Below are 23,613 nucleotides of genomic sequence, written 5' to 3'. Positions count from 1 at the left end.
ATTTTATATGACTATACTAACAATTTAAAGCCAAGTTTATTTAACTCTTTATGTTTCAATTAGTGATTTTGTCGCCAGGCGGATAAATGCATTACTAGAATCTTTAAATATTTTTTCAAACTAAACACGTTTTGTGAATAATTGCAAACTTATTATTATATTATTGTTATAATACTATTTATTTTATTATCACTTGTGTAAATTTTAATCATTTCCATAAATACATTTTACGTTAATTATTTTTAGTAATTTTTTTTTCAAATAAAAAGTGAAAAAAATGGATTTTTCACATTAGTTCTGGTTTTCTTACATGAAAATTACATTAATGGTTTTCTTACATTAAAGTTAGAAAATTTAATTCTAAAATTAGTTTCGACTTAAATGCTTTGTAAATAAAAAATGCAGGTGTCCTGTATTCCATGTTCACACTAAGCCTAAATTCACATCGCATTTTTTTATTTGATTAGATTTGAGTCGTTTAATGAAATTCTTTTTATTAAAATTAAGACTTTAAAAAAGTACATTTAAACATGCAGAGCAAAATATGCCATCGATTCTTAATTTGCTAACATCCTATGTGTCTTCGGTAAAATTTATAATTTCTTAACGTATTCGCACGGGGAAAAATCTGGTAAAGTAACCGCATACAGAATGGTAATAACATTTCTGGTAAAAAAAGACATAATTTTGATTAATAAGACCAAAATAAGAGGTATTTTACCATTAATTTGGTTCGTTTCTTGTTCAAATATAAAACGGTTTACCAGAAATTCCAGTTTTCAAAATAATAGTTCTTATAAATACATATTCAGTAACAAATACCAAACTGAAAATTAAATTTAACCGAATAAATGGTTTTTATGCTATGCTCTAAGTTATCACAATAAAATTGCCTAATTTTAGTACATTTACTAAATTTTATCATATATTATAAAACCCTATTTTATTTTTAATTTTACCGAAATAATTACTAATGCTCTTGAGTAAAAATTACCAAGCATTTTTTTGTTCTCATAGGACCAAAGAAACGGTAAATTTTGCCATATTTTGGAGTTTTGACCATACTTTTTTTCTCCGTGTGGTACAAAAATTATAATAGAGTCCATTGCTTATATTTATAGTATTTTTATTATTTATGGTAAGGTATGCAATATTAACCGTAAATTGCTGAGTAAATCAAACGAAAACTAACTCACATTAGATTAGTAATTGAAATATAATCAATCGGACATAGTATTTACATTTATTTCATGAATTCATTGATTCAAAAAACATTATAAAATTCATAAAAATTTGAAATGGCGCAAAACCTATCCTTAAAATTGTAAGACATAGAAATAATATTTAACCTGCATTGCAAAATAAAAAATTTCCAAATGGTTTCATGCTATTTGTATAGATGACGTTTACCGCTTAGTTGACAAATTCACGGAAAGTATGTACACCTGCAATAAAAATAATTATTGGAAAATATATAGAAAATCTTAATCCTATAGTTGCATAATATAAAAAATCTTTTTCCATACAATTATGAAATCCCTAAAATGTAAATTATATTTGCAGAATAAATAGTATATTTTTGAAATAATATGCTTGTATTGTTAAATGTGTAACTTGTTTTAAATGTGTAACTGGCATAAATATGTTATCGACTGAGTTAGTGCATAAACCAAAAATATTTTTGAAAGTAATATATTTACCTCAAACTTTCCCTGAGTAATGTTTCAATATACGTTATTAACGTGCTTCTGATTTTTTTACTCTTTAACAGCACAATTCTCAGAAAAATCTTATTGACTAAATTAGTCGTGGTGGTTTTCATTAAAAAAAATTTCCTGAATATTTTGGCAATTATTATTAAATTACTTACATATAAAGATTTTTTAAAAATTAAAATTAGTTGGAAATTATTGGTTTTATATAAATTAAAAACAAAATAATAATTTTTTTAGCTACTTTTCATTTTGTTTAAAAAAGTTCATTTTTGCCCTATAACTTTTAAAATCATATTTTTTCCATTAAAATTAACTTTCGTGTTTACATTCCCAAAAACATCTTTTTAAAAAAATACAATAAATTGAATTTTTCTTTTTCTTTTTACCCAAATCTCTTTACGTGATAAAGTAAACAGTAAATGTAAATAAAATGCTTCAATGGTTTAAAATAGCCGCTTATTAATAACCTAATATTTCTCTGAAGAAAACGATGAAGCAAAATTGACATTTGAAATAAAAAAAAAATTTAGAAAAATATGGGCTCATTAATTAGTTAGACTTTAAACTGAATTTCATGCTCACAAAAAATTTGATTCCATTCAAAAACATTAAAGAAAAAATTTTATTCGAAGGCGTATTTTTTTCTGAATTTCTTATTGAAGAATTAATGAATGTCCCAGTTTTAAAAAAACTTGTCCGCTAAGCTTCGAACATTTTCAGTTAGAAAAAAAAATAAAAATCGCATATATAGAGAGCAGATTAAATTTTCTCTCAAATATATTCATAAGAACTTATAAAATAAGTTTTATGTTCGATAAAAAAAGGCCTAAAACAAGTTCTCATTTTTTTCATCTTTTTTAAAAAATCTATCCTTATTCCATTTTAGACTACATTTTTAAAATTTTAAAAACAAGTTTTTATATTATTATGAAATATACTTTTTCTTAATTACTTTATTTGTTTACCATAAATTTACTAGCATAATTGGAATAAATTTTACTTAATACATTCAGTGTTTAGGCAAATAAACAAAATTCTTTAATTTATTTTTGGTCCGAATTCTCACAAACAGTGATATAAATTCATACATTCAGTGATACAAACAGTGATACATTCAGTGTTTAGGCAAGTAAACAAAATTGATAAAAATTGATTGATTGATAGCAAAATTGATAAAACCTTTAATCTTGAAGAGTAGTATTTTTTAAAGTATTAAAAATTGATGACAATTTGATGTATAATTTCAAAAAGAAAAAAAACAAAATTCGGTTATTCTGAACTAAGTTAAAGTGGCATTGAAAACTCAAAGTAAACAATAATTAAATATGCATGATAAATTAAATCCAAAGAAAAAGAACGTAATAGAAAGAAGGAAATTTACATAGAGCTCGATTTGAGGAAACCTTTTATTAAAGCAAATAAACTTTTTGAGTTGTACTTGTATAAAAATATTACAAGCATATCAGTCAATTAATTTCGATATCTTGTTTTCTTTTTCCTCCAATTTATTAGTAACATGCTTCAGTTTGCATCGTTGTTGGCGTTAATTGTAAACAAATGATATGACACACTTGAAACAAATGTGAATGACTTATAAAATTCTATGATTTTGATATAATTCTAGGATTTTGATACAATTCTATAATTGATTTCTTTATTATCTGACCGAATGCATGATTCTCTGTCGAACATATTATTATAATTTCTTAATTTCTATAGTCTCGTTTAATCAAGCATATTAAATTGTAAACCTATAATACTCTGGGTTTGATGTGTCATTCTTTGATTAAATCCTTGATCCTATATCCAAATTTATAATTCTATTACTAAATATAAGATTCCAAGCCTAAATTTATAATTCTATTACTAAATATATGATTTTATGCCTACATTTATAATTCTAAGACTGAAAACATAATTAAGATAGCATAATTTTATTCAAAGCTACTGGACTGAATAATATCTCGTTTCTTTCATGTGTCTAATGAATGGAGATAATATTTATTTTTAAAAATAATTCTTAAAAATAAGCAGATAAACTTTTCAAAACAAGAAGGCAAACAACTGCGCTTTGAGCAAAGTCTTCAAACCCTTACTTCACATTTTATGTTAGAAATTACCGTCTTAAAACTTAATTGGTGACACGTTTCACTTTGCAATATGGTTGACTTTGATTTTGATCCATATTAAGAATCTTTTCTAACTCTAGACGTCATTATAATTAACTTATTAGTACCATAACTCAGTACTATACTCCCTTTGCTATATTCATCGCATCTATAAACACGTGATAAAATTAAAAACTATGTGTTATTTATTCTGTCTGAATCCATGATTTTATAAATGAATATGTAATTCTGAGACTTAATACATGCTGCGATGAATGAATACATAACTGTGTGACTAAATTCCTGATTCAAGAAAAGAATATACACTGAGAAAATTATTGTAAAAACTACCAAAACTTTTTAAAATTTGCAGTGTTTCTAGCTCTATGAGAACAACAAAATGACAAAGCGTTACTGCAAATGACTAACGAAGTGATTTGGTATAATTAACAATAAAATATATTTTCATATGTCATAAAATTTAGTAAATGCGGTAATTTTTTTTATGATACCTACCCGCGGGCACCATGGCGCCCGTTGATCGGTGTAAGTGCGCCCACTGCTTGTGCCCAACGATAAAAATTTCAGTTTTCCATTTTCCCATAAAATGCTATGAATTTTTTTTTTTTGCTTTTTCAATATTGTTCATAAACACGACCAAAATGGAAAACGCCAGGAAAACGACCTCCATCCCCACAGTTATAAGCCCAAAGCAAAATATAGCGTACCTATTTTCCACTTGCGCCAAGTCTTTCGGCAGGGAATATCATAAAATAAAAATCTAGATCACGACTTACAGATGAACACCTTGACGATTGCTTGCGAGCAGGAATTTCATTATATTCTCCCAATTATGAAGCACTGGCCCGTGAAATGCAATGCCAAAGATCACATTGACTGTATTTTATATATTTTATAATTAATTTTTATATTCGTATGTTTTGCAAGCAATTTAGTGATAATTTTTATTTTACACGAGAATATTTATACTAATTATATTAATACGTTAAATAAATTTTTTTGTACATTTTATGTTGTCTGTATTATTACCTATGTCTACCAACTATAAATTTATTCTGAAAAAATAAATGGTGCCCGCCACTCGACCGATATTCTAGTACTTGCTCTTAGGTACGAAAAGGTTGGGGACCCCTGCCTTAGGGCATTGCATAAAATCCTATTACTCGATTAAATTCACTTTACAGTTTTGTATTTTTTTACTTAACGTGTGGTAATAATTAAAAGTTTTAAAAATCCAAATTTCCGGTAAACCGTTACCATATGAAAGGAAAAACTACCAAATGAATATTTTAAATACCATATATTCAAGTTTTATTTACCAGAATTACGCTCTTTTTACTAGAAACTTCATTACCCAATCGTATTGTAATTTAACCAGAATTGTTTTCCCTGTGTAAGATTCTGTGACTGAATGCATGCCAATTTGAATGACTAAATGTCTCATTAATGGATACTTAATTTAAAAGCCGCGAACATATTTAAAAATGCATGAAATGACAAATAACTTGACTTTAATATAAGATTCTACCATTTAGTTTTTATTTGTGTAGCCAAATATTCAATTCTATGACTACAAAAGCATCAATTAATTAATTACAAAGCGATATTTCGATTCCACTAATAAGTGATATTTTGATTCCTATGCTGTTAATGTATTTCTATAGCATTTATCCTCAAAACAGAAATTTGAAGTAGACTTATTTCTCATATAGGCTTTTCAAAACAACGAAGAAAACAACTTTAAGCAAACTCATCAACCAGTTATTCCGCATTTTATGTATCTTTTTAATGGATATAAATTATCTTCTCTCTTAAAGCGATTAACCAAACGAGGGGAGAAAGTGTTAATGATAACAAACGAATTAGATAAACCTTCCCAAAGTTATACCACCATTCCCTTGATGGTCTTTTAAATGCTACTACGATGACACGGATAAAAAAAAAAGTCTGCATACTTTTCGTAAAATCCCTTGTCTTATCTAAAAAGGCATTAATATTATGTCTTTCTAAAACATCCGTTCTTAAATATTTAAGACTTGTGGTTTTTACTTCATAATTTACCTGATGACTTTAAACTGCATTAGGCCTACCCCTTAGTGCTGATTTAAAATATGTGTGTGAGCGATATTTTTGTGTGTATGACGACATTAGGTAAACACTTAAATTATAAATTTAAGTAGTTTAAGTGTGCTTTTAGTATTTAATTTTTTTTTTAAATATCTAGGTAAAAAAAAAAGATTTTCAAATCAGCTACGTTGAGTCATTTATAAGTACAAAAATACTGTGTTTTAACTGTGCGCAATACACAGCCGCTTTATAAACCTTCTTAGTGGCTTATATTTGCAATTTGCTTTATATTACTCGCTATCGTTCTCTCTTGAATAGACAAGAGAGCTCAAAATGTGTATGAAAGTTTGAAGTTTCAAAGAAGAAGCAAGTTTTGAGACCCGAAAATTTTCTATTTTTAATGTTTTTTTTCTTCTCCTTTTTTAAAAAATTTTATTTTATCAATGTTAAATTTTAGATCTCATGGTGACCGGGATCCCAAAATTTCGTAGACTTTCCCAATTTACATAACAGTTATTTAATCGCAATAACATATAAAAACACAATTTACTGTAATTTTAGTGGCACAGGTGATAGAGCACACGGGTTAGTTCCACCAAGAAATCCTCAATGATGACTATTTGTCCCCTTTAGTAAATTTATGTGAATATTTATGTAATAATATTTATGTGTAAATTTATGTAAATTTATGTGAAAATGACTATTTGTCCCCTTTAGATAATGAGGTTGTCTCGTCTTTTGGAATGGGTTCAAAATTAAAAGGTTACGGGATTAAAAATTGACAGTCGCAAACTCTGAATTGGATTGGCCGTTCATCGCTGTTATAAAAAAACATGCATTAAAATCATGCATATATTGAAAACAATATTTAATTATGTTAAGGTCTTGCAATATATATAACTAAAAATATCAGTATATGATTTTAAAATTTACCAAATGAGAGAAAACATTTATAATATGAAATTCTGCTATTTTTTGATCACTCTACACTTTAACAATTGCTTAGACTTTTCCTAAGTTTTATTTTTAATAATCCTTGCATTCATTATTCACTCCATGATGCGGTTCTTTCCCGAGCTATTTATTTAAATATCTTTCTGTGGATACTATATTGGAAGATATATTGAAAGTTAGATAATTAGGTATTCACCCAAATTTTAATAATCTTCTTTTAATGATCTTTACTTGGGAAAAAATAACAATGCACACAGTAAAATAAATGAAGCTTAAACCTAGGATTTTATTCACCAAATTAAAAGTTTATTCTTGTTAAAAAGGAATGTGTTTCGTTTACTCGGTGGCTGAGTTTCACTTGTTGAATTATTCAACCGATTTATCCAATCCAGCTTGAATTTTAAATAAGTAAGCTATCTAAATTCTACATAAATCCATGCTTTTTTTTGAAAAATTAACTTTAAAAAAGCTTTTTGAAATCATGTTATTTCTGAGATATTTTTTTTTCTAGATTGTTATTATTTCTAATTTTCAGGTTCATTAGTTTCCGCAGACACAAAGAGGAAAAATAAGCCTTATTGATTCATTATTTGTAAATGAGAATTTTATTTCAATGTATTGGACAGTTTGAATTAATTCCCAATTAATATATTAATTCATTTGAAAATAGAGTTAGTCAATCGGAGCTGATATCCTTCAAATAGGCGTCAACCCCATTCCTTTTATGAACTGCAAATATTAGTGAAACATTCCGTCATAAGGCTTTTTAGAGCGATATTGTTGAAAGTAATAATCTAACAATGTGTGAGCCGCGATGGCTCTGGGGATAGAGCGTTCGCCTTCCAATGAGGCGAACCGGGTTCGAATCTTCTTTGTAGACAGATATTGGGAGGCTAGACACAAATTGCTTTCTTGCTTTCCTCTGTTATGTCTACATTTGCCATTAGAAATAAAAAAATATTAATTTTATATGTAAAATTTTTAAAGGAATAGGTATTTAAATTAAGAACAAAAAATTTAAAAATCAAAAACTGTTTACATTCTGGACCAATTACTGTCTTTGTTATTGATTATAAACCATTGGAATCAAAACACTAAGCACTGAAAATTTTTACAACAAAAAAATTCTCTAATTTAATTTATTTTTTTCGTAATGCGTTCTCTAAGTGCACATACTTCAAATTTTTCGTAGATTTTCCTCGTTAAAGTATTTGAAAGTAATACAAAAAATATTTCTTTACTTGGTTGCTTATCTACATGCTTGAATTTTTAATTCTGCTCACAAATAAGCGAGTTTTTAGATGTTTCGAGCCATAAAATGAAAAAAAAGAAAGAAAAAAAAACACCAGAAACGTTAATCTTTGATAAATTTAATTTATAGGAATGATTTCTATTTAATTTTAGCACAAAAAATTATATATAGTGAAATCTAAAATGCTTCGCAAGTTAAGTTAATATATTATTAAACTTTAGCAAAAATTTAACGTTATTTATGAAAACTTATCTTATCTATTCCCTTCTGCTAATAATATATACAGGCTCCAAATTTTCAATTCTTTTAAAAATTATATGCAAGCGGGAGTTATTATTTGTTAATTTAACGTTTAAATGAACTTTATTGTTTAAAGTTAGTGTTTATTAGATTCAACTCAGCATGCTAATTTTTTTTTAAATTTTTATTCCTAAAACACAGCATCTAATAAAAGTTTTTCCTTTTTTCTTTCTCTAAAATAAGGAAAAATGTTATTTGTGAATTTAGCGCTTCTATAAATTTTATTGCTTAAAGTTATTGTTTATTACATTCAACTCAGCATGCTATTTTTTTTTAAAATTGATATTCCTAAAACACAGCATTTAATAAAAGTTTTTCATTTTTTGCTTCTCCAAAATAATGAAAAATATTTTTCCATTCTAAACTAAATTTTTATTAAATTCAGTAAAATAAATTATTCAATAAAAAGCATATTTTTCATTTTTTTTAAAAAAAAAGAATGCATATATTTTTGAATTTGGTTTAGAAAATATCTATTCGATTCTGCTTTCCCCTTCCTTTATTCCAAAACTTATTGGGAACCAACAGCGCAAGCTGCCGAATTTAATTTCTTTTTGAAGAAAAAAAAATCTGTCACCTTACATCTACTCTTTCTCTTCAATTCATAGAGCGGGCCTATTGCTGAAATTCTTCAGTGTCAAGTCCTTTCAGATATTTATTGAAAAGGTCCGCTTGATAAATTGCATCCCCTCCGACACCCCCAACACCTTCACTTAAGCATTTTCAGAAAGAGACTCTGTCCGAGCAAACTCGTTGCCAGAGGGACATACGAATTTAGTTCACTCTGAATGGCAACAGGACAACAGCGAAATGGTGAAGCGAGGCAGATAATAAAAAAAATAATAATAATTTTGAAATGTTTTGTGCAGATTTCATCGCTTTGCGCGACATATAAATTTTGAATGTTTAAAAAGAGATAACAGTAGAGAGCAGAGCTAAAGGAGAGGAGGAAATGATGTTCATATTTCACTTGTCAGTTTTTCCGATGAAATATCTGACGTATGTGAAAAATAGATGTGTGACGAAGTTCAGAAATATCTTAAGTAATGGACCGTTGATGTGAGGCGTATAGAAAAAGTTCCCTTAGAGATAGATACTTTCAGTGTTATTAGAGTTTGTTAAAGAAATTATAGTTACCTTAAATCTTAGAGCTTCTTTTCGATGTGACAGTTTTTGCTCAAGAATTTATGTCCGGAAACTCCTTTGATCGCCTTGAAAATATATTCTTAATTCATCATTTTATTTTATAATGTAGTTTCATACTTTTTTAAAGCGTTATGTATCTGTAAAACCTGTGAAAAGATTTTTAAAAAAAACTGTTAAATCTGTGAAAGAGATTGTGCTATAATGCTGTGATAATTTTCGATTAAATAAAGACGCTGTAGTAATTTTTCTACTAAAATCTGCTGTTTCATTCGAATTTGCCCATCTTTATATTTTTTACTCAAAATAATTCCTCGATTTATGTCCCAGTTCTCTTTTTAATTATTTGGCTTTAGACAGTAGTAGCTTATTTCTGTCTGGAAAAGGATGATCACTTAAAATTATTAAAAAAAGATCTATTTTATTTCTTTTAATTAGTAACTCTGCTGATTTTACTTTAACATATCATGATAATCGCGACTATTATGATACTATCTTTCTGCGTATGTTACAATAATTAATGTGCGTAGAACTCGATGTAATTACTACTTATGTTCTTAATGAATGGCATAACTAACCCGTGGTGGCTCAGGGATAAAGCGTTCAACTCCCATTAAGAAAACCCGGGCTCGAATCCCAGCAATAAATGATCGATACTAATTCCTCACCCGGCTGGAACTGACCACAGTGCTAACTTAAAATATCCTCAGTGTTAGACGTATCATGGTTTGGAGGCCCCTTGTTATCAAGCTAACCGTGGGAGGTTTTCCTCTCCGTGTAACGCAAATGTGGGTTAATTCCATCCGAAAGTCATCCAATTTCTCTTCACACTTGATCCAAGAGTTCCCTTGTCTTCTGGATTGGATTCAAATTTACAGGGCTACGGAGTTGAACATTTGTAGCCATAAACTAAAATGTAGGTCTACTATTCAACAGCGGTTATAAAATATAATAACTTATAAACCTAATCATTCTTGTCAATTTACGGAAAAAAGAACTGGCACTAAAGGTGCCACTGCGTTTCCTCGTAAAATTATACAGAGCAAAAAATCTTAGATACCGTAATTTTCACATTAATATTTACTGTGAAATCATCGAATCACTATAAATCAATAAATATTACTAAAAAAGCACGGTACAAAATTTTATAGTTGAGAGAAATTTTACGAATTTTGCTCTCAGGGTTCTAATACCAGACATTTTTTACAGTGTAGGGGCGACCATAGGTTATAAATGATGTCTCACTTTTTCGTATATTTGACTCATCCCTTTTTTTTGTCACTAAGTGTCACAGTTCACCCATATACCCTTGTCATATGTCACGCTCTTTTATCTAAGCATATGCTAACAAACAATGTAGTAACTTTAAAAACAGCACTACATTTAACATTACATTGAAAAAAAATATTACAAACATTACACTTTATATTACATTATCCGTAAATGTGCGCGAGGTGTGCACATTGCAAGTCGGTAAGCTAATGTTCAGATTGACTCATTTAAGTGTTGCATAACATTGTATCTGGAGATTGTAAAGTAACAATCGCCAAATACATTGCGTAACTCAAATAAATGTTGCGAACTCTGAAAAAATAATAACGGCTTCCCAATTTTTTTTAATTCTTAAAGGAAGATCCCTTGTTATATTTTACTTTTTTGTACCTAACAAATACCTTACTCCTAAATATAATACACAAAAGAAACTTGTTCGAGCTTTCAAAACATATTGAGTTTATTCAAAATATACAGTATGCACTGTAAAAAAATCCCAGATCAAAATACCGTAAAGTCACTGAATCACTCTAAATAAATAAATATTACAATAAAAATTACGGTATAATATTTTACGGTAAAAATGTATTTTGCGTATAATACACATAAAGTGAATTTTTCCCGTAATTTTTTACTGTGAATGAAATATTAGCCAGTGGCAAAATGAAGCATATTGGGCCTGTTATCAAACGGTATCATACTGATGCCGGCTAAATACGGCACTCCTAACTAAAAGGTTAAATGCAGATGCAAAATTTTTATTTATTAAAATAGAATTTTTTACTACATAACATATTTGGAATATATTTCTTACATGCCTTGCAGTTTGGGTTGCAGCTAAAAAAGTTTAATTTATACAAAGTATTGCACAAAATAAATAAGCTGTACGCCATTTGTATTTCACAAAATGAAAGCATAATTTTAAACACTACAAATAACTCTTTGATCAATAATTCATATCAAAACCGCTAAGCTAGAAAATAAATTATTTTCCAAACCAAATAATAATTCGGAAAACAATTTTTATTTCCTTAAAACCAAACACAACCCGACTACAATTCCCTCTTGAAGCTCAGAACAATTTGAATAAAATCTAATACATCGAATAATCCCCTTTTTTCTGTTTCATTCTTCTTCAAACCAAACGATAATAACCAAAGAAGAATCTTCACATGCGAAGCGAAGACAGCACGAAATTTAATCTTTCCGCGAAGATGCCAACTCTGAATGTGCAATTGTTTGCAAGAAGATAATCATATTACTGTTACTCGTAACCGTAACCACCTGAGGAAGCGTGAACGACACAACTGCACAGTGCAAGTATTTGTGTATGTGTTTTGGGAAATACACGCAACATTCTGTGATTATACCTTTCACACGACGGGGCAACTAATCAAATTGCTATCCTTCTGATTCATTTGTCATGGGGGTGGGCCGGCAATATTCTAAAGGGGCAAATGTAATTAGTGAAGTGTACATCTGTAGCCTGTATGATTCAAGAAGTGCGGGTGCAGATATTAGGACACGACAGCTCTATTAATAAGCGAGTAATTAAAAGGTCTATGGGTCATAGATGCAAAATGAAGAGATGATGATTAGTTGGAAGGTTACCCACTAATCAAATGCGTTTTGAACCTTGGGGGTTAGTTTGAATGGTTGTCGCTGGTAGAGTTGCTTAAGATTAAAGCTGTTGTTGGTAGGAATTTATAACAATGAAATTTATTGTAAGTAACTGATTATCAAAATTTATTACATCGGGGATGCTTGAATAAACAGGGATTAGATACTCGTCGCGGATACTAAATATTTATGATGAAACAGAAAGTCTTTATCTCACATTTTTTGTGCAAATTTAATTTAATTATTTAATTAAAAAATGAAACTTTTTTAAATACTAACATAAAATAGAAAAAAAAATCAGTTACATTTACCTTATGATAGCGTAATGGAGGTAATGACATTTGTGGAAAAAAAATATGTAACTCTGGTTACCAAAATATTATTCAAACATTTCATTTGGTACTTTTTCTATTCAAATGGTAACGGTTTACCGGAAATTCTGGTTTTCATAATTATATTATAATTCAGTACAAATGGTTTTTATGCCATACTATAAAGTATCATGATAAAATTACCAGATTTTATCACATTCACCAAGTTTTATCACACATTATGAAACTTTGTTTTATTTTTAATTTTGCTATAATCATTACCTAAATTCCACAATTTGGTGTTCCCATAAAGCAAAAAACGAGGTAAATTTTACCATATTCTGCTAGCACACTTTTTTTTCTCAGATCATATATAGGTTAGTGAAGAACTTAATTTTTGATATAAGTAGGGAATTATAAACATGTACCCTTCGAGATTAAAAAAACGCAGGAATTAAAATCTAATAACCCTATAAATAAACGCGTAATTAAAATGTCTATTAGTTATATACGTAGAATGACGAAATGGTTAATAGTTGAAAATTAAGTCACTAATTATACGTGTTTGAACCTCAAGGAAAGATTTGGATGGATATCACTGGGGTTGTTTAAGATAAAATAAATTGTAGTAAGGGATTTATATGTTTTAGGAAGGAATTTTAAAGAACCATAAATTTTACCTCTCATTTCTCAGGAACTATAAGACTAATTTCGTTCAAATTAGCATAATCAAGTCTTGTATTACGGTATAAAAGCTTAATGCTCAATACCTAATAACTCAAATTTTTTTGAGTTTTATTTAAGGTATCCGATTAGTTTTGACAACTTTTTTTTTTATCAATATTAATATAAAATTTTAAAAAAGAAATTAGTTGATTTGTTTTATTATGCGTAAAAATTTATGAAACTAGCAAAAAAATATTATTGTTATTATAATTTTAAATGGTTATTTTTTGCATATATTCTAAGCACGGTAGAAAAAATTTCTCTCTCTTAAAACCAAAAATCCTTTGAGCATTTTATTTAGAAGGCTATCAAGTAACTATTACCTTAAACTATTACCTGTTTTGAACTATTACCTCAAACGCAAACGTATGTACAACTGAGTTAGAAATCAATGAAGCTAAAAATTCAAATTCTTAAAACTTTACGTACCTGTCTTTTCGAAAAAAACATGCATACAAAATAATATATTCTACTTTTTTCTCTTAGTCTGTAGTTCAAAAGATGCGTACTATAATCATAAATACTCATGATAAATTGTTGACAATTATTTTAAAAATAATTTGAGATATCGTGTTTAAGGTGGTGTAAAATGTGAAAACAATCTAATTTTGAGATAAATGTGCTTTAAGTTTAAAATTATTAGTTTCTTCACTGTTATCAGAAAAAATCGCCCTGCAGAAAAAATGCTATAACTTTGTAAGTAACTAGAGTACACGTGGAGTGTAAATATTGGAATTAGAAATTTAAGAGTACAGGGATTCTAAATTCATAAAAAGTCAGTTTCGAACATTTTGCCCATAATCATGATTTTGCACTAGTAGATACCTCAATAAAATTATAAAAAATAATAATTCAATGCTACTAATTATTATTTAATTGCAATTATCTTTAGAGAAGCGATTTTTTTAACTGCGCGTGTAAACATTCTTCGATTCACTTAAGATTTTCTCTAGATATAGCAAAAGTAAGCAAAAGCGTATAGTAATTGGGTCCAAATTTTTGACTATTTTCCTGACCAAACTATTGGAACAATATTTTCTAAATACTTTTTCTCCTCTTGATAGTTAAAACTCCAAATCCATTGGAAAAAAAAGTACATTATTCGGAGAAATTAGGTTTTTTTAAGTCTGATTTCGTAGCTTTAATTGTAACTCTAATCGTAACTTTAACCCTAAACTGAAAAAAAAATTTTAAAATTAGGTTCTTGAAATACTAAGTTTGAGACTTAGTACGTGAAAATAAATGTCATCATTAAATCAGAATTGTTTTTGAGTGTTCTCAAATTTAATTTGGAAGCTGCATATTTCTTCTATGGATCATATTTTGAGATATATATTTCGATTAATCAAATACTTCAGAGAGCAGAAGAAACTCGATATAGCAAATTTATTAATTAAAAACATGAAATTTTTTGTAATATTATATTTGTCAAATTATCGAAATTGAAGTAGAATTACAAATATGAGCTCTTATATCAGTTTATTGCTTATAAATATTCTCCATTTCAGATCATTATCACGTATATTATGTTATCATTCTAAATAAATTATTATGTTTTTTCTATTAATTTTCGACAAAATTATTTGCTTCAACGGGGGAAAGTTATGCTGTAAAAAAATGATACTTATTGAAAGCAAAATGATTCTTGCAAAACGATACCACTAGCGCAACGCTTTTCTAATTAAAATAAGAATAAATGACTTTTACTACTATTTTGGTGAAAAAATCGTCGAATTTCTTTCAAAAGCTTTAAACTATTTCTAAATACACTTATATCAGTAATGTTTTTTCTTTCATTTAAAGCAAAACTAAAAAATATGGTTAACTTTTAAAAAATATGGCTAACTTTAAAAAATATCGTTAACAGCTAACTTTTTCATGAATATTTTAAACTTTAATAGGCAAAAGTGATTCAATATTTAAACTGTTTGTTATTTTTACAGTTTTTTTTTTCATGATTTTTTTAATGTCAAATATTTTTTTAATAGTTGTTAAGTTTTAAAGGTAATAAACGTAAGAAAAATTTTGATTTCAAAAATATTAGCTCATTGCTTCGTTCTTTTTTCCTTAATTTAATGCTTTTCCATTTTACTTTTATGAGTTCTATAACGACAACGCATAAATGCCACAGAAATACTTAAATGCTTCTTAATGCCAATATAAAACATGCGTATCAAATTAATGTCTCAAACAATGGCCATTACTCCACAAGCATTTCCACGCCCACACAACATGGAACAAAGCCAATAACATAAAATAGATAAAATTTCAGCCTCATAACCAAAACCGCTCTGATTGATTATCGCCAAACAAATCATTTCATAATAATTTGAATCGAAAAAAAAATTCTAAAACTTTCTTTTCCTCAAAGAACGAATTCCTCCGACCCGCAGAGTTTATAAAAAATAACCAGTATTTGTCAGAAGGATAGGTTTTGTCACATCGTTTATCTTAATTCCGGATCAAGAAAATAGTGTCCTCTACCGAAAGGGCCTTTAATGTAATTGTGAGGTACGCTTCAGAGTGAACCCGTAATAAATGTCGTTTTGAAGAAGACGCTTTTTAACTGCCGGGACATGGAATTCGCGTTAATTTGTCACTTTTATAAGTGAATTGATCCGTCGTTTGTGCTTGATTCTTTTGTGAGAAGTATCAGTTCTTTTTCCGTTTTGCTAAACATTATTGTATTTGAAAAATAAGTTCATTTTTATAGTAAATTTTAACGATGTGTCTTTGGGATTTTCTGCAACGTGTGTTTATCTTAAAATTGCCTGCTTTTGAGGAGGTGATAAATGTTCGAATAGAAAATGAAGGAAAAAATTGAAGGGTCATTTATTAGGATGTAATAGTGATGACTGGAACACCGTGATTTATTGAAGATGCATCGCTGCCGTTTTCATCAATTATGGCTTTTGAAAATTATACTGTTTTAAAATGTAAGAATCAAATTGCAATAAATTTCGAAAATATACCATCAATACCGTTTGACTCACGGAAATTAGATGAATTCAGTAGGAACTCTATGATCTGTTAATATCAATCAATGTTCTTGATACCTATTTTTAATTGTATTATTCTACTTAAAATACCCATTAATTAGTTCACCAATTTTATTCTTTTAACCAAACGATTACATACCTCTTGAATTAGCTTAGCTCCAATTTTCAAGTTGTGATCCAAAATTTAAGACTTCGATCTATTTAACTATTTTGGAAGAGCTTTTTCCGTTTCTCATTTCCATATTAGAGAGCATATTCAATATATTCAAATCGTGCAAAAATACACATTCAAATCGTTCAGGAAGTGTCTAAACACGAAACGAAGAAACACAACTATTTCTATTTAGGTAATAAGGTATTTCTACGTACCTAACTGTGCTGTACCTAACTGTGAAGTACCTAACTGGAAACAATATCGACTGTAAAAATCACATTCAAAAGGACAATTATCTTTTTGTTTTGTTTTTTTTCTTCACTTTTTTGCCATAAGAGTTCTATTTGATTTTGTTTCCTTATGCATACACTTTTTTACTTAAATTTTTACGGTGATTATATATATATATATATATATATATATATATATATATATATATATTATAATAATAATACTTGCCCCGAGGAATTAATCTTGATTCGTAATCATGATTAAAAAAGAAGAAAATATCTGCTTTGTAGATTTATCCGATAAAAGAAGTGACTTTAATTTTAATATAAATAAATTAATTACTCGGATTTCTAATGTCTCTAAAGCATCTATTTAAATACTATTTTTAATCAAATGAATATAATTAAAAGAATAAGTAGAAGTGTTTATTTATCCAAAAAACAAATAGACAAACTCTTTCAAGATTTGATAAAAAATCACTGAATACAAAACGAAAATAATTAAATTCTATATAAAAGCATTGAGTAAATTGTTTGTATGTAATTGCACAAAACACAATACACAAGTTCTTAAGTTGAAATTTTAACTTTGTTTCTGTGTAAAAAACATTTAATGTACCATCAGTTTACTATCCCGAATTATACTCGGGCAAATAACAAAGGTTAAATATTAGTATTTGTATGATAGTTTTTAAATCAAGGGAAAACACAGAGTGATACTTTCAAACACGTATGAAATTATACGCCATTTTTTTACTTTTTTTTCTATATAAATTCAGTATCCATTGTATATACAATCCCACAAAACACGCGTGCCGTCCCACAATCCAGCAGAAAAACTTCCGAACAAAACTTGGTAATCACAGCAGATTATTATTATTCTTTGCTTCCGGCCAAGTAAAAGAGGTGATAAAACAAAACGAGCCGACAAATTCTACTACGCCCGAATTTTCTTAGCAATGGCTCGTCGATACGAATTCCGCATCCAGCTTGCACCAACCACAGTGTTGACGTAAAATATCCTCAATGGTAGACGGATCACGGGTTAGAGTCCCCTTTGCCATGAGGCTGACCGTGGGAGGATCCCGTGGTCTTCCTCTCCATGCAACGCAAATGCGGGTTTGTTTCATCAAAAAGTCCACCTAAACTAAAAGACTAAACTCAGTGGCGCGACAGCTCATAGAGGGCCAAGCCCTACTGTGCCCATCTCAGTTTTTCTGACCTTGGGCTCTGGTGTGCAGGAGCAGATGTTCCGGTTAGGTGGTCAGCCGAACGTGGAACCCCCAGTGCTCAGCCACCGGGCGTTCAAAAAGTCCTCCACGAAGGCAAATTTCTTCCAATACTTGATCCAGGAGTTCCCTTGTCTTCTGGATTGGGTTCAAAATTAAGATTGGCTTTACAACGAGGGCTATAAAAAATATATACATACACGAGTTAACTCGGGATAATCAGGGACACGTTTAAGGGCCGTTCCTTAGCTCTGAATAAACGAGGCGTTCTTTAGATCCAAACAATTATTTTTTTCATCCAACTTTAAATTTCAGAAAACGGATTAGAAATGATTTGATTCCAAACAATTCGTAAAACAAACATATTCGTAATTATTGAATTGCATAATTAATTTCTGGTTTTGTCACATACATTTAGAATTTCATCATGATAAATATGTTTTATACTTATCAATTACTACTAACCTACTGCGTAATCAGAGAACTACTTTAGAATTAATCACAGAAACATAAAATATTATTTAAAGCTATTCAATATAAAAGCTTAAGTTACTATGTATTCAGTTTTCCGCATGTCTGAAAAGTCTATATTGATTTAAATGACATTATCATCCATTTTCTGTACCTCGAGTAAATATAATTAATGAGACATAAATGTGTAATGTAGTGAAATCTGAGTGGTTCGAAATATTAAAGAAGTTATTCTTTTATTCAATTGTCGAGAAATTCAACAGATAATGTGGAATTTGAACGTTGCATTTTCATTAAATTTATGTATCTTTTTAAGTCAAACCATCGCTTAAAATCTAATTCATTAAATATTTTATCAGATGTTTAACTTGTGTCATTAAGGAAAATCATAATTACAAATTTAGGTTTCCATGTTTTGAAATTCAAAAATGTATACAGTTCAGCTCACAGTTAAGGATTTTAAATCAAAATTATTTAAAAGGATAAATATTCTTGCATTCGCAATTGTAAGTTAAGTAACTCTGTAATAAAATCGAATAATAATTCGTTGAGCACATCAAAAAAGCAGTTTTTAGATTAATAATCTTACTAAAGCAGGAAAAAAATATTATTTAATAATATGAAATTCTAGTTTGTTTGTTTTTGACATAATTAAATATATAATACATACATTTATTACTAAGCATTTATCATTGGTTGCAATAATTTATATGTTTATACTTTTCTGTATTGTGCAAACCAATATCAATAAAATTATCAATAAAATTCAATGAAATGACGTCGACAAGATAAAATGCTTATTATTTACATAGTTACACACATCGCTCTCCTTATTTCGCATTATTACACTCTTTATTACTCTCAACAGTAAATTCTTTAAGAAGATGATTCCCCCTTCATGTTCTTGGGGTTCAACCTTTAAGATCACAGGTTTATAAGAAGTTACATCATGAAAAAGACACACAAGGTTGGGCAAGACCGCATTTTATTTAGTAATTCTGAAAGGGAAATGGCCACAAGATTTTCCCTAACGTAATAGATCGGATTTAACAGGAAAAATTTAATCAACTCTATTCGTTTTAGCAGATGACGCCATCTAGAGTCCACGAAAATTTGGGGATTTTCTTAAGGAGTATATTTCCAACAATAATTATTACTCATTAACTTCAGAAAATAATGTTTCAATTGAAATTTTGAATTTTTATAACTCTTCGAGGAAGGGTGATTTCTACGTATTAAAATTAAAAAATAAATCTACTTCAAACTATGGATTAATACAGAAAAACATAATTATATCTATATATCAATATATATATATACAAGAAAACACGAAGAAAGTTAAGAAAAAGTTAAGAATATATATATATATATATATATATATATATATATATATATATATATATATATATATATATATATATATATATATATATATATATATATATAAAGAAAATATGGAAAAAATATAATAGAGATTTATAAAAAGAAAAAGCTTTATAAAAACAAAATATTTAAAAATTTAAGAAATTATAAAGCTGGAAAACAAAATAAGGATGAGCTATAGTCTCGTCATCAGCGTTAACATAATAGTAAATATCTAGTATCTATTTTTGGCGTATGTATATTACTTTGAGTCTTCAACTAAAAAAATTCAATATCACTATTACTAAAACTATAATGCTTTATAATTCGCAATCCATTCAATTCACTGTTTTAGTCATTTCTTTAGCAAGAAATAACGGTCTGACATGAATTTAATTTATTCCATTCGCAGCTGATTGTAAAGCTCTGTATGCATGTCATTTAATGAATTACTTTCTGTATTGTGAAATTATCACCAAATAGATTCGCTATCAATGTGACGGAATAGGATTTTTCATTTAAAGAATTTACGCATCTAAGCATTGAATTCGATTAAAATAGAAAAAAAAAAGATATGAGATAAATAAAAATAAGAAACGAATACCTAAAAATCTTTAGATAAATAATAAATGAAAGCTTATTTATATACTACTTATTATTCTAACCAATACATTCGACTTCTGGACAGAATTCTTGATAAAAAGTTTGCATTAAAATAATAATTAATCTAATAATTATTTCTGGCTTATTGTATACTATTTTGAAATCTTTAACTAAAAATAACTCAACATAACTATTACTAAAACTGCAATGCTTTATAATCCGCAATCGATGTATTAACTGTTTCATTGATTTCTATAGCAAGTTGCGAAGGCGTGACGAAACTTTTAATGTGTTCCATTCGTGGCAGATTGTAAAGCTCTACACGAATGTCATTTAATGAATTACTTTCTGTATTGTAGAATTATCAACAAATAGATTGGCTATCAAGGTGACAGAATAGGATTCCTTCGATAAAGCATTTGTGCATCTAAGCATCGAATTAGATTTGAATAGCATTCCATCAGTTTCTGCCAATTTCCATTCCAATTCCATTCCTGATTTCTATTCCTAACCCTTTCTGGAATTCTAAGCCTCATTTTATTTAAGAACAAAACTTGTTGATTTCACAAAAAGACTTCTGTGCAACTAATTTTTTCATTTAATTTCATGGCGTATAACTGGGTTGGGGAAAAAATTCACTTTTTTTTGTATTTCAGATTGTTATATGGGTATGATAGATGTTTTAAAAAAATCTATGACAATTTAAATAATGTTTAAGTGCTGAAAATGCTAGCAATTATAACAAGTGCTTGCACTTAAAAGGAATTTCCACGTTTATTTCAATTTATATTTTCATATAAATTGTGCTCTAAACATGGCAAACAAGTATGAATTGCAATTTATAAAAAACACTTACTAAATGGGATTAAAATATATTTTAAGTTAATTTTTACTTTATTGCAAAAAATGTGACCGATAAATTATCTGCGTAAGACAATAATTATTATCCCCGAAATCTTTTCCCTTTAACTAGCAGAAGAAAGCATTATTTTGCTTATATTCACTAGACGACCCGCATGTATAGTAATTAGAGACCTGACCTCGTGTCAGAAAGGTCCCGGGTTCGAATCCCAGTCAGAAGAATGGGGGTGTTTTTATTCTTTATTGTAAAATATGCCCGTTTTACTGTAGAGGTAATGTTGCCACACCTAATTTAGAACCCTTTAACAGAGTGATGAACACGCCTGCTGTTCTGATACCCTCATGACGATTGTCAATATGGGTGGGCATAGTAAAAAAAAATTCAATTATTAAAAACTATAATTGTCAAATTTCCAATACCTAATACTAAAATACCTAGTATTAAGAATATTTATCAAAGCATTTGTAAAATTTCTTTGCTACAAAAAGTTTTTAGGGACATTATTTTATTTAATGTTATAACTGTTGTTGAACAGCCAACCCAATTTTTGGGTTCACGACTACTTATGTTCAACTCTGTAGTCTTGTAATTTTGAACCCAATCCAGATGACAAAGGAACTCCTGGATCAAGTATTGGGAAAAATTTACTTTCTTGGTGGACTTTGGTGATGGAACTAACCCTCTTTTGCGTTACATAGAGATTGAAATCACAAAAACCTCCCATGATTAGCCTGACGGCAAGTGGACTCTAACCTATGATCTCTCAAAGACATTATTTGGACAATCAAAAATATCTGTAATATATAAATGTAGAGAACATCCCGTTGAAAAAAACATCATTGCGGGATGGCGTTTAAAAGTTCAGTGCTAGTCTCCAATCGACTCAAGACAGAAACCAATATGAAAGGCTATTTTCTTATTATAAATGATACACAAAGTCAAGTGGGAAAAACTTGTGAACCCATTGCACAGTCCTGATCTTGTTCCATTCAGCTTTTACGTCTTCCGTCCCCAAAGAAGTATTCAGAATGTCAACGAATCCTATCAGCCGAAGAAGCATGGAAGAAAAGGAAATTTTTCGAGACGGGTATGCTTCAGTTGGTGAAGCAGCGTAGCGATATAATTGCTTCAGCGTTCAAAGCAATTTTGAATAACTGGAATATTAATCTATACTGGAGAGCACAGAAGTGGAATTTTTTAATGATCCCTTGTATAAATAATTTTCAAATTCTTAAAGAATATATTTGATGAATTATTAAGCTCAAGAATCATACCTACTGAGTAAAACTTCACGTGTATCTGAATACCAAAAGAGATGGCAGCTACTTTACACTAAAATGATGTCCCATTACGTGTTCCACTACAGCAAGAATGCTTTATTGCACTACTTGGTGTCAAGTAGCCGCAACCATTTTTTGCATTCGGTAGCATAAAAATTTATAATTATAGTTAGGTTGTATACATACATTAATTCTTAAAATAAAATCAATTTGTAAATCAAACATATGCGTAATGCAGAGAGAATAGTAAAGGGAATTTGAACTAGTCTTAGCAGAGCAGAAGCGGCTAGAAATAATGCATTATAAAATTATTTATTACAGTTCATAAAGTCTTAAAAGTAAAATATAAATATCCTTATTACACAACTAAAAACATTCATAATTGTAACTAACTTCAGTTTCTGTAGATGAAAATTAACGTTGAGGATAACCACTGACACTCACCAACACGTTATCGATTGTAAACAATTACAAGCGATCTCAAAACGCACCAAGTTTTTGAAAACAAAAATATTTAACGTTGTTCGAAGCTCTGTAGCCAAAGAAAGCAAAAAATCCATAGTTTAAGGACCTTTCACTTGAAGCAATGCTGGAACTTTTAACTATATATATATAGCTGTCCTGAAAAATTATCTGGGCTTCAGAACAGACAAATAAACAAATAACTAAAATATTTTAAAAGTTATTAAACAAGTTATAAAATATTTAAAATTTAGTATTTTTCCACCTAGATGAAAATTATCAAAATCACTACCTTATTCTCAGTTTTTATAAATTATGAGCCCAAGCAGTGATGGGCATCATTCACGAAAATTTTATTCATGACTAAATTTATTCAGAATAAATTTATTCTGAATGATTATTCATATGAAAATTTAGTCATTATTCATCATTCATTATGCAAATGTATAAAAATTTTTGAATAATGATTGAT

General features: G+C 28.6%; 1 protein-coding gene across 3 annotated transcripts in view; it reads left to right on the top strand.

The window, feature by feature from the left end:
* The window catches only part of LOC107453302 (suppressor of lurcher protein 1), a 1,096,374-nt gene that overhangs the window by 740,269 nt on the left and 332,492 nt on the right, over nt 1–23,613 (top strand). The window lies entirely within an intron of this gene.

This window comes from Parasteatoda tepidariorum, chromosome 10 (genome assembly GCF_982258835.1).
Source record: "Parasteatoda tepidariorum strain Cologne lab strain chromosome 10, Ptep-v5.0, whole genome shotgun sequence".
NCBI classification, from domain to species: Eukaryota; Metazoa; Arthropoda; class Arachnida; order Araneae; family Theridiidae; genus Parasteatoda; species Parasteatoda tepidariorum.
The sequence above is the reverse complement of the archived record's forward strand: the minus strand, read 5'-3'. Positions and strand labels throughout refer to the sequence as shown.